Source organism: Lissotriton helveticus, chromosome 7, assembly GCF_964261635.1.
Source record: "Lissotriton helveticus chromosome 7, aLisHel1.1, whole genome shotgun sequence".
NCBI lineage: Eukaryota > Metazoa > Chordata > Amphibia > Caudata > Salamandridae > Lissotriton > Lissotriton helveticus.
In genome coordinates this window covers 766575388-766593779 of record NC_136068.1, presented here as the reverse complement: position 1 = coordinate 766593779, position 18392 = coordinate 766575388, and the positions used below count along the sequence as shown (strand labels likewise).

The 18392-nt window shown below is 48.2% G+C and overlaps 1 protein-coding gene across 6 annotated transcripts in view; it reads right to left on the bottom strand.

The window, feature by feature from the left end:
• The window catches only part of RAPGEF6 (Rap guanine nucleotide exchange factor 6), an 885786-nt gene that overhangs the window by 491734 nt on the left and 375660 nt on the right, over positions 1 to 18392 (bottom strand). The gene's annotated exons all lie outside the window — the stretch shown is intronic.

The window sequence follows — 18392 nt, the reverse complement described above, 5'->3', positions numbered from 1 at the left end:
GTGGTCCTGAGTAGTGTGTATGCCCCCAATGTTGACCAAGCCCGTTTTTTTGATAGTCTCTCAGGCTCGCAGGCACACTTCCTGGCGGGCCCCGTCATACTGGGCCGAGACTTTAATTCGATCACTGATGTGACGCGAGACAGATCACATCCGCCACTGGCCGACTCCCCAGTACGTAGGCTAGCCACACACAGGAAAGACTGGCAAGAGAGGTGGGACCTTGTAGATGTATGGAGGGAGCAGCATCCTGAGGTTAAGGACTACTCTTTCTTCTCGGCATTACACACACTACATGTTAGGATAGATGCCATACTGTGTAGGGGACCCCTGGCTGCCATGATAACGCACACGGAGTACCTCGCCAGGACCATTTCGGACCACAATCCCTTACTGAGGACGATACAATGGCAGCGGGCGAGATCTGCAGTCCCGACATGGAGGCTGCGGCCTGACACATTAGAGGACTTGGTGTTCAGCGACACGGTCCGACAGGGCATTGAGCATTATTTTGGCGTGAACGAGGGTACAGCCGCCAAGAGATCGACTGAATGGGATGCGATGTAGGTGGTGGTGAGAGGTGTCTGTATGGGCAGTTTCGCGAATGCAAGGACGACTGTTTTGGCTGATCTGGGGAAGGGGGAATGTGTGCTAAGGGATCTGGAGCAGCGCAGGCCTGAGCGACCGGACCTACAGGGCCGGCTACTAGAGGCGAAGGAAGTAGTGGCGACAGAGACAGAGAGGCTGCGGTGCTATGATTACAAGTTATATCTCACCAAGGTGCATGGGGAGAGAGATAAGGTGGGCACACTACTTGCTAAACTCGCTAACCCGGAGCCTAGGGGTTGCCCGATCATGAGCATTAAAACGGGATCGGGGGAGGTGGTTTACTCACAGACTGCGGTTCTGACGCGCTTTCAGTCATATTATACGACTCTATATGAGAGTCAGTTGGAGGCGGATAACGCTGCGATAGGCGAATACCTGGATACTGTTCAGCTCCCGGTGCTACGATGACGAGACAGCGAAGGACCTGGGCGGCCCAATAACGCTGTCGGAGATTCGGGTGGCCATTAAGCAGATGGCTAGAAACAAGACGCCGGGGGTCGATGGCCTGCCGATTGAATTCTATGTGAAATATATGATGTTTTGGCACCAAGGCTCTTGATAGTGTATTCCGAAGCCCTGACCCTGGGACGCCTTCCCCAGTCAATGAGGGAAGCTTTAGTAGTGCCGCTGCTGCAACCAGGTAGGGAGGCCTTGGATGTGACGTCTTATAGACCCCTGTCTATGCTGACGGTGGACTACAAGATCTTAAGTCGTATTCTGGCCACTAGATTACTGCCACACATGACCGCGCTGATACATGACGACCAAGCAGGGTTCATTCCCACTAGGAGCACATCCATTAACATCCGCCGCCTGGTCCGAATACTGGACAGCGCATCAGATTCAGAACATAAATCTGCAGTACTGTCAGTGGATATTGAGAAGGCCTTTGATAGTCTCGAGTGGCAGTATCTCGATAGGGTACTGGAGAAGTTCGGCCTGGGAGGCGGTTTTGGCCGATGGACAAGGGCCCTCTATTCTGCTGCCACTGCCAGAGTGCGATTGGGGTCTGTCATATCACCCGCTTATCCGGTGCGCAGAGGGACGAGGCAGGGCTGTTCGCTATCCCCCCTCCTGTTTGCTCTAGCGATGGAACCACTGGCGGCGCAGGCGAGAACAGGAGAATTGTATAGGGGAGTTCGATGTGGTGAGGAAACTCACCATATCTCACTGTATGCGGATGACCTGTTGCTCTATCTGGAGGATACGGAAAGGGCTCTTAAAGGAGCGATGGAGATGCTCTCTCGCTTTGGTGGGTTGTCAGGCCTCAGGGTTAACTGGAATAAAACCTGCGTTTTTCCGCTGAGGGCGGATGGGCCGTATCCTCCTCTTACAGTGGACGTGGTCTGGGAGGACACGTGCTTCACCTATTTAGGAGTCCGTGTTTACTACGAGGCCGCGAAACTGCTGGACGGAAATATAGGCCGCTGCATACGGGCGCTACGGGGATGCGTATCCTTTTGGGCATCTCTCCCTCTGTCAGTGCAGGGCCGAGTAGCATTGCTAAAAATGGTGGCTCTGCCGAGGTTGCTCTACTATTTCCGTACCCTGCCGGTATGGATCCCTCAGAGGATTTTCAAAGACCTGCGATCGATAGTTATTGCTTTCCTTTGGGGCCATGGCAGGCGCAGAGTGGCGTTGCATACACTGATCAGACCCAAACCTGAAGGAAGGATGGCGGTTCCTAATTTTGAATTGTATTATCTAGCGGCCCAATTACAGATCTTAACACAAAACATAGCGAGAGAATTTAGGGGCCCAAACCAGGGACGAAGGAAAGGTATTCAGAGGCACGTCCTATCCTACATAGTTATGCAACAGAAATTGGGATTGAGAGATCTCACCATTGAAGAGAAACCCCTTCGGCTGTGCTGGCACCTGAGCCTGAAGAGGGCGAAGGCCGCACGACCATATGCCCCGGAGATCCCTATCGGGATGTTGACAGCGCTACCGCATGGAGGCGACTGGTCTCCGTTGTCGGAATGGGAGGAGTTGGGTTTGCAGATGGTGGGGGATCTATATGCCGATGGGGGATTGGTGTCACTACAACGCGGTTTTTTACAACGCATTCCATTACATCGGAATTTTTACAACGCAGGATCCATTACATCGGATGGCATTACAACGCATGGCATTACATCGCAGATGCTATTACAACGCATGGCATTACATCGTAAGTATAGGTAAGTATACCTTTTAAAAAAAATGTAATTAAGTTAATTTAATTAATTTAATTAATTTAAATAAAATACATTTTAAAATAGTAATTAATTTAATTTAATAGATTTAAATCTAATATAATGAAATTAATTTAATTTAAATATTTTTAAAATTGTAATTAAATTAAATTAATTAAAAAAAATTATTTAATTTAATTAAATTAATTAAAAAATATAATTAATATAATATAATTAATTTTATTTAATAAATATATTTTAATTAATTTATAAATGGTAAATATAATTTAATTAGCCCTAAGCACAAACCCAACCCTGAACCCTAAAACACCCCTGTACCCCAAAACCCAAACCCTACCCTGAAACCTAAAAACACCCCTGTACCCCAAAACCCAAACCCTGCCCTGAAACCTAAAAACACCCCTGTACCCCAAAACCCAAACCCTACCCTGAAACCTAAAAACACCCCTGTACCCCAAAACCCAAACCCTACTCTGAAACCTAAAAACACCCCTGTACCCCAAAACCCAAACCCTACCCTGAAACCTAAAAACACCCCTGTACCCCAAAACCCAAACCCTACCCTAAAACCTAAAAACACCCCTGTACCCCAAAACACAAACCCTACCCTGAAACCTAAAAACACCCCTGTACCCCAAAACACAAACCCTACCCTGAAACCTAAAAACACCCCTGTACCCCAAAACCCAAACCCTACCCTGAAACCTAAAAACACCCCTGTACCCCAAAACCCAAACCCTACCCTGAAACCTAAAAACACCCCTGTACCCCAAAACCCAAACCCTACCCTGAAACCTAAAAACACCCCTGTATCCCAAAACCCAAACCCTACCCTGAAACCTAAAAACACCCCTGTACCCCAAAACCCAAACCCTACCCTAAAACCTAAAAACACCCCTGTACCCCAAAACCCAAACCCTACCCTGAAACCTAAAAACACCCCTGTATCCCAAAACCCAAACCCTACCCTGAAACCTAAAAACACCCCTGTACACCTGTACTTATTTTAAAAATTACTTTAATTAATATAATAAATAATAAATTAATAATATTAAAAAACATAAATAAATATATTTAATTATAATTAATATTAATAAAAAAAAAATAATTAAATACTTACCTATACTTACGATGTAATGCCATGCGTTGTAATAGCATCTGCGATGTAATGCCATGCGTTGTAATGGCATCCGATGTAATGGATCCTGCGTTGTAAAAGTTCCGTTGTAAAAGCCTCCCGTTGTAAAAGTTGCGATGTAATGGTGCATCACCGCCGAGGGGATGTTGGCCCCCTTTAGGGTGCTGCAGGACCAGTTTGGTCTTCCGGATGGGAGCTACCTCTTACATGCTGCAGTAACAGCGGCGATACAAAAACACTGGAGGGGAGGACTGGCGGAACCGGACACGACTATGGCCTGCCAGTACGTGGTGATGGCTGCGGGCACAGTCAAGGCGGTGACTTGCATCCACTCGAGAATGCTAAACGAGGGCCTGGAACCGCTCACTGCGCTAAAGGGAAAATGGGAGGAAAGCGTAGGTAAACCCATACCGGAAACGGTTTGGGGCCACATTTTGAAACGAACGTGGAAAGGCTGCAGGAATGCCCGTTTCCAACAGGTGCACTTTTTCATACTGCACAGAGCCTATCTGACACCGGGGTAACTTAGACGGCACTTTCAGGTGCAGGATGCAGCATGCCCGAGATGCTTGGCACTCGAAGTTGAGCTGGATCATTTGCTGTGGGGCTGCCCGAAGTTGGGGACGTATTGGTCTAGGGTGGGCGAGCTTCTGAATGCAGTCACTGATAGAGAGGTAGAGTTCGACATGGCGGCGTGCCTGCTGCTTTGGTTCCCTCACACGACAAAGACGAAAATTACGAGCAAGTTTATTGACCTGGGACTCATGCTAGCACAGAGAGAGATTACTTGGCGCTGGAAATCCAGGGAGGGACCATCAGTTAGGAGATGGACGAATGAATTATTGAAATGGTCCAGATGTGAAAGTGTGATCAGAATGCGACAGGCCACAAGAACTGGTAACGAGAAGAGCTTGAAGATGGCGAGGGCTTGGGAAATGATAGTGCAGGCTTTGAGCGACTACCTGACAGAGGACGAAGAGGAGGGACATCTGGAGAGTGAGGTTCCATGAGGCTTGGAAGACCGAATGCCTGACCCCGATAGGCGGCGAGTTCTTCTGACAGAACCCATAGGTACAACCCACATTAGCAGCAGTTGGGGGGGGGGGGGGGGCATAGGGGCGTTATTGGGGCACCGCGGTAGTAACAAGAGGGACACCTGCGTTAGGGAGCCCTGGATAGTCTTTAGGGGAGTGAGGTATCGGGGAAGCATGCATGGGTTACCGTTGAGTGGAAGATGCTAGGCACCACTAGACGGCTGTCATTGAAGTGCACTAGCATAGACCTGATAATGCGGGCATGGAAGGCCCAGTTGTCGCCCACAAGAAGTGACTTAATGAATCTGGCGGTGGAGGGGGGGGATGGGGGGGGGGCGGGAGTTGGGTGGGTAAAAAAAAAAAGCAGATACATAATTATGTTGTTGACCGGACATACCTCTGAGAAGCACATGGTGACCTCCTGCTGGAACCTGTTAGTGCGCCGCCCGGCCTCCGGGATGTGGGCTGAATGGCTGTGTACTACTTTAATACCGGACAGTGCCTTGCAATGTTGGGGTATAATGGTTGACCAACCTTGATGTTTTGTCTATAATTCTGCAATAAAAACATATTTAAAAAAAAAATAAAAAAATCAATAAGTCCTTGGTGGTGGCTCTGTAAACTGACTCAAACCAGAAAGTCCTGAAGGACTGAGCGGGTAAAACACCCTTCTCAGTGGACCTGGCTATCCAGGAATAGTGCCTCAATACTGTATGAAGTGACACCCAAGTGGCGGATTGGCAAATATCTATAATAGGCACTTCTTGGGCCAACACAGTGGTAGCAGCATTGCCTTGGGAAGAGTGAGCACACAAGCCTTGAGGAGGCTGTTTTTGGCTAGTGCATAGCAGATCTTGATACAGGAGCACAATACAGCTCAAGATGGTCCCTTTATGCATAGGAGTGGTTCAATCTGCTTGGAAGCATACCAGATCACAAAAGTATATCAATTGCATCGGTATATACAGATTTGGTTCGAGGACACCTGGCTGCCAAGATGACATCAATCACTTGTGGAGGAAGGTCAAAAGCACTCAACTGTTGTTGCTCAACCTTCCAGTATAGAGGTGGAGACTGCGCCACAGGCCCGGGTGGAGGAATCTGCCCTTCTGCTGCGACAGGAGATCCGCTAGAAGGAGCAGCCTGATCGGAGAACAAATGCCAATGTCCAGAAGATCAGGATACCATACTTTCCATACACAATCCGGAGCCACTTGAATGCCTTGGACATGGTCGGTCCTGATTTTCTTCAGAACTTTGGGCAGAAGAAGTATTACCAGAAAGGCGTACAGGAGTCCTGAGCTTCACTCTACACGGAACTCGTCTTAGAGCGAAAGATGGCCTGGAAAGTCAAGCCATGGTTCTCCTCATTCGAGGGAACGATCCTGCACCATTACTGGCATTTGTGATCCAAATGCATCAACAACTTAACCTGTCTGCTCTGGCGTTCAATGAACCCGTCAGATGGTGTGTCACCAGAAAAATGATTTGGTGGTCAAGCCACATCCAATGACGCAGATCATCCTGGCACAGAGTCCACAACCACAACCTGCCGTGCTTGTTGCAGTACTACATTTTGGTGGTGTTTCCTTTGATGGAGGGTGGAAGGATTTCAACAGCAAGGGGATGGCTCTCCGCTCCTAGAAGGTTAATATGAAGCCGTGCCTCTGTCAAAGACAGGACGCCTCTTATCTCCACTTTTCCCACATGACCAACTCAACCCAGAAGCGATGCAGCTACCATTGTATGGTCTGGGTGGTGTAAGGAGAGGTGTCTGCTGCTAACCCAATCACGATCGTGCAGGCACCTCTTCAGATATTTTGCAGCTCCTCTATAATCTGGACTAAATCCTAGTGTTCTGCCCACTGGGGTTTCATATCCCACTTCTGAGTCCACACATGCCATCTGGGGTGCTGGACAAACAGGATGCAGGAGGCCTTCAATTCTAGCAGCCACAGAGTTATCCTCACTGAGATCCAGGGTGGAGGTTGAAACATTGGGATTGTAACCCGAAGGCCTTAGATTCTCTTCTCTGGGGGAAATTAACAAATTGGCACTGTGTCTACAGTGGCTCAGATGAAAGGGAGAGCCTATGAAAGAGTCTGATACGACTTTGCAATGTTGATAGTGAACTTCGACAATGTCAGGAAGTTCACCAAAAGCTGGAGGTGGTAGACAACTACCTGGGGCAAGCCCACCTTTACCAGCCAATCTGAGGTAGAGGAAGACTGGAGCCACTGATCTTCAAAGATGAGGTACAATCACCGCCATCACTTTTGATAACACTCGAGGAGCGCTGGTAAGGCCAAAGGAGAGCACAGCAAACTGAAAATGCTCATGGCATACTAAGAACCGCAGGTAATGCTTGTGGGGCAGCAGGACTGGGGTGTGAAAAAAGGTGTCCTGCAGGTTAAGCACTTCCATCCAGTGTCGAGGGCAGACAAGACCTGGGCCCGAGTGAGCATCTTGAACTTCTCCTTTTTCAGAAAGGCATTGAGAGGTTGAACATCAAATAAGAGATGGAGGCCCTCGTCTTTTTTCGGCACCAAAAAGTAGCAGGAATAACCACCATGAATTACTTCTAGTGCCAGAACCCTCTCTATGGCTCCCTTAGCCAAAAGAGTAAGCCCTTCTTGCTGCAAGAGAGATCGATGTTTCTCAGCCAGCAGCTCTGAGGAGGAGGATGGTGGTATGTGCAGCAGGGTAGCAAGAACTGGCACAGCGTAACCCCACTGAACAATTTGTAGGACTCACCTGTCCAAAGGGATTGCCTACCAGAAAGTGTCGAAACCTAACTCTGACCGGGTTGGTGTGTACCGTAAAGGGCACACTAAAGAGGCTTCGAGGGGGCAGCAGCTGGGGTTGGGGAAGAATGGGTTGCCTGTTGTCCATATTGCCCTGCCTGAGGCGACCTGCAGGCAGGAAATGGATGTGGAGAGTGTTGTACCTCTGGAGGTTGTGGACGGTATTCAATGGCGCTATCAAAACCTCAAAGCAAGCGAAATTGCTGGTGTGCCAGGCTTGGGGAGCAAAAAGGCCCAGAAAGCGCTCCCTGGCTGAATCAGCCTTCAGCCCCAAACAATTGGGAACCCTCCAACAGCATGTCCATGAGACTGCCCGAGCAGCTCTCTGTTGTATATTCAATGAAAGACACTCCATTGTTCATTAAGTGCAGAAATCTTCTTTTAATGCAGTACAGAATAAGACGTGTATCTCATCAGCTGACCAGGCACCAACTGACCCAACTGGAACATCAGCTGGATGAGATCATACCACCAACTGACCCAACTGGAACATCAGCTGGATGAGATCATACATTAAGAACATGGAAACATTCTATGCATAGTCATACAAATGAAACTAAGGAAAGACTATGAAAGGCCTTAAAAGATGAAATGCTATTTACAACACTCTCAAAAAGCCAGAGGATCATAGTCATGCTTGTCTGCAAATAGCCACACTAGTGCCAATGGCCCTACCAATTGAGTTAGTAGAGCAAGTTTGCAGCAGATGGTGAACCTTGCTGTATTATAACAATCTTGCATGGCCAGAGAAAGTATGGCATAGGCTTCTGCCAGAAATATAGGCAAAACATGAGTGACAGAGTCCCAAATATAGCTACCTAAAAGGCAGCAGGCATTGATGAAACAAAGAGCCAAACTTATGGAGGAGAAAACACTTTTGTTAAAGGTCTCTATTCACTAGGAATGCCTTTCAGGGTGAGTAGGGGGAAACAAGTTTCAGTTCACCCAGCTGGCTGAAGACTGCATGTCAAGGGTTTCCAGAATATGGGGCTAAGTGAGGAAGGGAGGCTCACCTGGAGCAGGGTGATGGCATCTGGCCAGCTGACGGGCCACAGGAGGACCAGAGCATGACTTGACCCGGGTGCCCAAGAGCGAATCTTTGAGCGCCTTATTAAATGGGACCAAAGGCACAGAACTTAAATGGCCAGGCTGCAGCACCTCCTTCAAAACGTTGGTTTTGACCTCCTTTGTGGCACAGTGACGATCAAGAAACTCAACCAACCTTCATGCAACCATAACAAAGGAAGCACTTCCTTCCGAGGCAAGCCCTGGGGTGTGTAAACTAAAACAGTGTTTGGGGAGGTAGCCAACCCACTGGCATCTTGGAGATCCTCATAGCACCCACCTCCACCACCACTGTAAGAGTCAGTGCCGAAACATTATTGGATTACTTTAGGTCTAGTGGGAAGTAGAGGAACTTTGTCCAAATCAGAAAGGTGGTAAAAAGGTTGCAGCTCGGATGGAGGAGCACCTGATCTTGATCAATATCAGGGAAGCACCATTTTAGTGTTGGGCAGCACAATTGGTATGCTGTTGTCTGGAGTCAACAGTATCAGTGGATAGTGCTCACATGTGGCCTCTGAGAGAGAGAACCGGTACCGAAGTTGGTCCGGAGCACTAAGCTGATCCAGTGGCCCCACCTGGAACCAAAGCCAAACCAGCTGACAGAGGACCAGGTGGGTGGCCTCTCAGGTCGTTGGGGACAGTAGGTACCACAGAGGGTGCCGGTAGTATGCCAAAAAGCACATCATACTGGTACAGATTTCGTCGATTTGCTGTGGTGTAGCCAACGGAAACACCAGTTGCTGCAGGACCATGGACAGAATATACTACTATGACCAACTACAGGATCACGACCTGGAGGCACGTAGACACCCACGCTCATTCTCGTGGGACCGAGGATGGTGGGGCAGAGCAGAGTACCACGTGGACTTCTTGCTCTTATTTTTGCACTTCAGTGAGGACTTAGGGCGCGAAGAAGACATGTTGTGGGATTGGCACCAGGAGCTACCTTTAGCAGGTATAACTTCAATAGGAAAAGAAACTGTGACTTAATGTTCGAAGACCAGACCACAACAGATAATACTGGCAAGTTCACTGGCAAAGATGAAGGAGGAGGACTGATCCGTATTTTGAACGTACACATTAATCAGCGCGACATACTTACCATTTAGTCGAGCCAACAGCAGTACATGGCAGCCAAATTGTTCAATACCAGACCTATGCAGCTGGAAGGGCAACCCAGGCCCAATCTAAATAAGGAACCCCCTCGCAAAAGTGAAATAAGTAGTGTTATACAGTTTTCCCTTCCATTATTTGTGGAGGGCCCAACCCTCAGGTTCCGTCAGGTGGGTCTCCCGCAGGAATGCAGACTGTGTCCCCCTGCGTTTCAGATAGGTCAGGATGTTATAACGCTTTGAGGGAGTGGACAAGCCCCGGATATTTCAGGTAATCAATCTAATCTGGTCTGCCATACAGTCAAGCCCACTTGTAGGCTGGTGGGCCACCACATCCCAACCCAGCCACACCCTCAAAGCCTCCGTCGCCTGACACACAATTCAGTCCCACCCCACACACACCTCCTCCGAAAGGGAAAAACAAACTACAAACAATCAAGCAAACACAAATAGAACACCCCCCCACCCCCCACTCTTCCAAGGACTGTGACATGCATACATCCTGTCCAAAAGAATTGCGGGGAACAGCCTGCAAACTAAGGCCTAACAAGGGGGCTGTTTCAGAAAAGTCAGTGGGGGTAAGAGACCAGTCAGCAAAATAGTACAATAGCACATGTAGCACAGGCGGAGCGGGGGGCCCTCACAGCTCCCCCCAGTCACAAAATCAAGAAAAACAAAATAATCAGTATTAATCCACATAAGTAGAAATTCAAGCCACCACACTCTAACACCATAGTTGAGGAGTGCACCTCGCAGTTCTTTGCCACCATCCAATCAGGTGTCAAATAAGTCCATCAGCCATGCCAGAGTAACTCCCCTGGAACATGCCATCCAGACCCAGCCCTCCGAGCTACAGCCCCTGCGGACAGGGAACCCCCACTGTCTTGAACTCTCGCCAGATCCACCACCTTCATCCAGTGCCGCCTGCTGCTTGGTAGGCCGGGTCACTCCCCATCTGCGGGTACTGTTGCCCTCGCGGGCGGAGTGGTTGACAAGGTTCCTCCTGCTCCGGTCTTACCTGCCCCCTTATCATATAGTTCTAACCAGTCCCATGCTGCAGCCCGATCTGTGAAAAAAGTAATCTTATCCTCTTCATGTATCCTCAGACGGACCGAGAAGAGCAGGGAGTAGAGCACCACAGCTCATGGAGTCTCTCCTTTTACCAGGAGGAAGAAGTAAGGATAAAGAGCAACTTTCCCTTCTCTACCTCAAAGGGACCTTTATTACAGGTCTGCAGAGAACAACCCTGTTGGTGCAATGCAGAAGGCGGGCCACCACCAGGCGGGGCAGGGCCCCGGGCTTGGCAGGCGAGCAGTTACTCTGTGTGCCTGTCCAGGGTATAGAACTTAGAAAAGCCCTCCAGGGCCACCACATACAGAAGCCAGTCATTCAGAAAACCCAGCAAGGAGTAACCCTCAACTCTCTCCAGAAGATCCACCACCCTAATGTTATTATGGCGGGCCCTCCCTTCTTGATCATCCATCCTAGCTGTCAGCTGCCGAAAATGCGCCTCCAGCTCCATGATACGACGTTCTGTGGTTTGGGCCACAGATACCAATACATGCACAGATACCTTCAAGGCGGTGAGTCTCTCTGAAAATGTTCTACAGTCCTCGCAGATGAGGTCCAGCTGAGCCGTAATAGAGTCAATCTTACCCTTCAGGCACTCCCATGTGGCATCAATCACGGTCAAAAGCCTGTTGAACTTGCGGTCAAGATGGGAGGCATTCCCGCCTCCCGCTCGCTGTTGGGTTCCCTCCAGGGGCGGGCGCGCGGGAACTTGGACCTTTGCGTGCAACCTGTGATTGAGTCGGGCAAGAGCAGGCCATAATCAGTAGCCAAATGCGACAGCAGTCAGGTCCCGAGGAGCAGTACAGTCATTCACAGCCACAACAGTGATGTTCTTGAGGAGCCTCAGTTATTGGGGAGCACCTCACTGGCATTGGAGCTAACTCCCAGGCAGCAAGTCCCCAGAAACCCAAAAAGCGGACCACCAAATGTCAAGTTCCCAAATTATCCAAGGGCAGAGAGGTTCGCAATCCCCCAGTCACAAGCTATACTGCTACTGGAAAGATCTAGCCCGGCATTCAACTCCCTGAGGCCTCCACAGTCCCTCTGTTGATGTCTAAGGATGGGGAAGGGACTAGGGGGCCACAGCCAGCACAGGAACGTGGTCAGGTCATGCAGCCACTGCCCTCCCTGCCTCAATTCTCCAGAGATTACCCCAGAGCCTCGACGGGCAGCACGGGGCAGCTGCAGGGCCCCCTGTCTGCTCCAAAGTACCCCTGTGCAGCTCAAGGAGTGTTGGCCCCACCCTGGGACCTAGGGCCAGTGATACCGCAATCTGGGCCTCCATCGCTGGTCAAAGCCACTTGAAAAGGGGGAGGAAGGCAGGCACGCCCCGCAGTTGATCCAGTCACAAGGGCCCAAGCCTATCAAAGCGCAACTCTGCACTAACTGCACGGCCTCTGTCTCAGCAAAGAGCGCACATCTTCCCGCAAGTTGATGGCCACTGCGCCCCAATCCTCACGACCCACCACTGAAGCAGCACTCACGCTTCGCCACCTGTGGCCCCCACCAGTCTCCATGTGGTCCGGGGGTGCCGGGCCAGCTCCAGATGTCCAGCGTGGTGGCTGTGATAGGCTGGAGGGTTGCGGGCTATTGAGGAGCTTGTGCCACCCGCTCCTCACAGCATGGAGGCTAGCCAGACCCGGACTGGCCGTTGCAGGCACCGGGCAATCCCCCGGTGCGCCGCAAGGGTGGGGGCCGGTTTTGGGCCCTGGGGGCTGATTTTGTTACAGGGCCGATTTTGCAGCATAGCTGCAAAATCGGCCTTGTAACAAAATCGGCAGAAAACCGACCCGGCAAAGAGCTCGGTCGCACCTCCAGGGGGCCGGCCGAGCACTTTGCAGGGCCGGGTTTGGTTCTCAGTCCGGCCCTGAGGCTAGCTCCACCCCACATATTGTCTTTAACTTCTTACTGATATCTAGAATTTGTATAACACATTTCATCACTGAAAGAGATTCATGTACTAAATTCTGGACAAGAAACCCCATCACTTATTTTAAGTTGCATTCTCAAGGGAACTCTGGCCTCTCATCGACATGACGTACCCCCCTCTCCCTATTTCAAGGTGAATACAATGCCTTATTCTACATAATGCTAGTGGTAATGCTCTAATTATCCTGCCACCTGCCCCAATAACCCAAGTCTACAAGCAAAGCTGTCCAGAATATATGCTCAAGAGAGAAACAACTACAAGGGTATGTTTGATGAGGTTAGTCAGAGCAGACCACCGATATTTTGTGATAAGGAAACGAACAGTTGTAGAACTAGAGGTGCAAGTGGTGCCCGTTTCATGCTATAGTCACCCCATTCTATAACAATTGCATTGAAGGTGGTCACAGGTTTTGGGTATGCACAGAGTGAAAATAAAAAAGGGACTGCTCCTTCCTATGGAGTTCGATGAATGGCCACCAGTGAGGGTGCAGCTACAGTGAACAAAACTGATTGACTGGAATGTGTCTCACAATAATTAACCATGTTCAATTCAAAAACTTCAAAGATCTCATTGTTTCCTGTGTTCCAAGTCCCCAGTATGGCAGAATCAGATTACGCTTCACTGATGAGAGTCCTCAAGGCAAACTGGTCAGGGGTTGCTTATGCCTGGTTCAGTGGTGATGTTGCCGGGCAGTTCAGGCCAAGTTATTTTAAGTGGGCCATGACCAAAGCTAATTTGTGTATAACTGTTTCCTGTCTGCAGAGGCACAGCAAACAAAACAGCTGACTGGAATGCGGCACAGAATGACTACCTGTGTATAAGTTTAGCTCAAGCAATCTACCCATTACTGTGTTTTTATCAGGAAGATGGCAATATTTATTTTCCTATAGGTCTTGGAAATAAAAGGTTCAATAAGATTGGTAAGGCTTCTGACAGCATTTTCGGATTGTAATCCACATTGTTGTTGACGACCAAGGTCCAGCAACACGTTGATGACTGATCTGTTTAGGAACAACTGCAGCCCTTGCGACGCTGTTTCACCTCATACAAAACTCACCTTATCTCCTTCCATAAAATCCCACAGAATAAAAAATACAAGTATTCTAAACAAAGTCTTTTTATCTCTTTGTCTCTAGACAGATGTGGACAATGTAGCACTCTGGCATTGTCCTATTTATTTACATACTTACAGGGGCGGCTTTATGGTGGTGTGACTGGCGCAGCTGCACGTGGCACTGAGCTTGGGGAGGGTCTGTTTTTAGAAATAAATTATGGGTATAAAAACACCTGCTGCAGTGTTCCTTGTGGGTCCAGCAGTTTTCAGCCAACAGCAAAAATGTTACCATAACTGGTGATTAATGTTCCTGCTGGTGCGAGAAGACTTATCTAGTGGCAGTTTTGGCTCATCATAAAATAGCGCAGAAGGTTGGTTTGCCTGCTGCATAGAAGTTGTATGATGCAGATCAAAGAACTGTATTTTAAGTGGATAGCTCAGTGGGTTACTGCTTTTGTCACAGAGGTCTTTTAGTTACTTGTAGCTCATAAGTTATAATCCTAAAATAATGGTTACCCACCTGACATCAAAGAGCTGTATGCAAACTGCATTGTAGAAGTTATAACTTTATGCTTTTTTTGGAAACAGGTTTTTTTAATGCATTTTTAGAACAAGTCATACAACCATACATTTATAATATTACTGGGCATTCCCCAGTTCTCACGTTCATGTACCTGGCTAGCATACATATATAGTATTGGCATGTGGCTGTACTTAGCTTACATAACCAATGAAGTTATCACTGTTATATTTTTCCCCACCCTTTCATTAATGATTCTAAAAAGGGTTAGTTAGGGTAGGAATACATTCTTCCTAGTACAGTAAACCCCCTAACCACTGTGGCACGTTTTAAATCATGAGTATGTGCTCCCCAAGACGAAACATTCTTAAAATATACTGCCTACTGGTATGGATGCCATGTGATTCCTACACCTTGTAACCCTCACTGGCGTATGTAACATTTCCTATAGACTGATTTACACACGTATGATTCATTGTCTCTGTAAAATGTGTATGTGATGTAAAGTGATCTGACACCTTACACTAGTATGAGTAGCGCTATAAATAATTGAAATGAATGTGAGAGAGGGCTATAGAGAGAAATCAGGGGCTCTATTGGAGGGTGGCAGTGAGAGAATCCGGGGAGATGGAGGTCCTGTCGGTGGCACCAACTAAGAATTTCGCACCTGGCACCACCAGAGCAAAAGGCAGCCCTGCCTACTTATTTTACTATTTGCAGAGCTCTTCATATCCCTGGATGGGCTTCATGGCACTAAGAAAAAATTAATTCAAGTAGAAGCTTGTTGAACAGAGGTCTTAAATCACGTAAATTCATTCTTTTTTAGCCCAAGATATGCACAACAGCGGCCCGTCCATTAGGGTGGAGGAGAGCCGCCCCCCATCACCAGCCGCAATAAATTGTGTTTCTAATCCGTTTTATTATCGTTTTATTTTAATCCCCCCTGGACCCGCCCCCAGGACTGTGCTGCGTCTTTGGGGGCAGGTCCAGGGGGATGACACTGTGGTGGGGGAGTGCTAGTGCACTTCCTTTTCCCTTCACTGCACATGAGGTGTTTGGCCAGCCTGAAAAAACCTCATGCGCAGTGAAGCTTTCTCCAGTCCCAGCTGCGTTGCTGGGGCCTCCAGAAAGCAGGCTCCTTGTCTGCCTGGGAGAGCAAAGTTGTGGCGCTCAGGCCAATCCTGACGCTGCTTTCCAGCAGCGTTATGATTGGCGGCATTGCAGTTTGGGAGCCTGTCCCAAAGGGAGCCTGTAGGGGCGCAACGCAGCAGACGGCTGAGGTGATCAGGTAAGTTTATTTATTTTATTATTTTGTTTGTCCCCAGAGCACCCCCACTCCTTCCTCCATGTAGGCAGGGGACGGGCCGCGACTGTATGCATAGAAACAAAAGAAAAACCTCCCCCAATTCAGTGATCTCACCAGGGCTTAATGGGGCAGATGGTTGACCACGCTCGAGGCCTCCCAGCAGTATAAGATTGGCAAAAAGAATATAAACATTTCAATATGACCCGATGACCCTGTAAGCTTGTGCATGCCTTGCTGCGCGTGTGGGACAATGATGGATTTGCACACGATCCGAACAATTCGGATGGCAAAGTTCACCACATTCAACAGGGTAGCGGATAACAGGCAGGTAAGTGAATGGACACGGTGCAGTCGGGCGAGACTATATAGAGCAAATAAGAGGTGAGGCAAAACCATTCTCCAGAATGGCAAGAATGGCAGAACGGGTAATCTTCAGACTACTTTCTGCTCCCTTTTGGAGTACATACCAGATTGCAAAGGATCATGTGTGCTGGGCTTCTCGAGAAGCAGTTGTCCATGTAGTTTGGTCAATAGCTTTTCTTTTGGTAAAGAGTAGCGGATCCAGTCCAATGTTGGAGGCATCTGGTTCTACCCTGGAGGCCACAGAAGATTCAAATGGATCAGGTAAAGCAGCCAGAGTTTACCAAAACCACCGTCTTAACTCCTTCCGGGCTCCCGTCGGCCAATAGCCGACGGGAGCACTCCCTCCCCAGCGCTGCCCCGCCCACCCTTTAGAAGGCGCGCACCGCGGCGGAAAAACCGCCACGGTTAAGGTGTTAAGTAGAGCCACTGGGCAATTAGGAAAAGACGTTGTGCTCAACAATACACTGCTTTGATTAAAAAAACATTTATCCCACTAATAATTATATAGCAGTTGCTTCCGCAGCTTTGCAGTTTAATAGTCTGCCTCTTTACAAGGATGCTCTGAACTGGAATGCCTGAATCCGAAACTGATCTGCAGGTCTCACACCAATGACAGAAGCATTTAACTCGACAATCTAGCTGTCCATCTACTCTTAGAATAACTTACGGTCCTGGAAATGCTGTCTTTGTGAATCTGCTGAGCTGTAATACACTGTAAGACTTGCTTTCAGACTGGCCACCAGTAAAGGAGCTATTCAGAACTTCTGTAACACAGCAGAAAGACAATACATGGGATATCTTGAGAAAGCCACCCAAGGGGCAGCTGCTGTTCTATAAGGACCCTTCTCATTGGGAAAGTTGCCACAGTAAAGCTGCAGCACTGTTATAATTCAGGATATCGGTGCGAGTCTTCTACCTTCAAATATAAAAACGTTTTGTAGCCGTCACTTAACATCAGGCTTATCTATGCAATTAGGAAAAACCACATGGAGAGCAAGGACTGTTAAGTGGGACCGTCCCTGTCCCTCGGTACATATATCAAAACCAACTTAGATGGACCCAAAACTGATGATTCTGTAATGCTTGTAGTGCCAGGCACCACTAGGGTTTGTTAGAAGAACCCTCACCCACCAACCTAGTTGGTGGCATGCTTCATCATCGGGTTCCCAGCTGAGTAGCCAAATGCTACCCAGCTGTGCAGCGACGCCAGATTACAGCGGAGCTGGATTTTTGGTGTGTGTGTGTGGTGAAATGGTGAGAATTAAAAATACCTCTGGAAATTCTCACTAATTGATTATTTATTTCCAGCGACCCAGGGTATACTAAAACAGAGATCTGGATAAACTATGAAGACTGGTAATTGGTCTATTATCCATTATCCATGCAATTGCCACTGCTCATCGGCATAAATCTATGCATTGAATCCCAACTGATATTAACTTTTTTTATTTATTTGTATTCCCAAAGCTTACACTTCCCTCAGCTTCTTTTTGTTTTTTTCTGCATAAAATCCACAGGTTAAAGACAACCTTTTACAATTGCATCAGTACTGAACAAGACATTCCAGACCAAGATGTAAAACCACCTTTTAAAGGAGAGAAGCAAATTAGATTAAAGCAGATGTAATGCAATAATTGATGGATAGTTGTATGAAGCCCCAATCCATCTAGATGAATCATTGTGTTGGTCACGGGTTTCCACGTAACCTTTAGACAATTCACCTTCACTCTTAACTCATCTATCACAGTAAACTCGGTTACTTCATAGTAAAAGTGGACTGCGGATTTCATAAGCAGGATTAGAGTCACACAATCCATCTGTTGGCTAGTGACAACCATTATAACATTCACCTAGATGGCCTGCCTTGCTGCACACATGCGTCCTACTGTCTTTCACAGCGCAGACCCCTTAAAGCGACCACCGATACTCCCTGATGATCAGAGTGAAAATGGAGACTCAAAGTTAAACAAGGAATTTTGAGGCATCCCAAAATTGGAAGATTTGTGGGTGGATCTGACAGCCTGACAGTGCAAAAGATAATGTCTTTCAAACCGAAGCCGGAATCCTCTGTGCCTTTACAGCACGGACAAAAGAACGAACACGTCTTTAGTACGCATTTGTTTAGCACGCAAGTCGTTATAATGACTTGCCTTAGGGGGCGCATTGGTGCTGGATTTGAATTCCAACACTT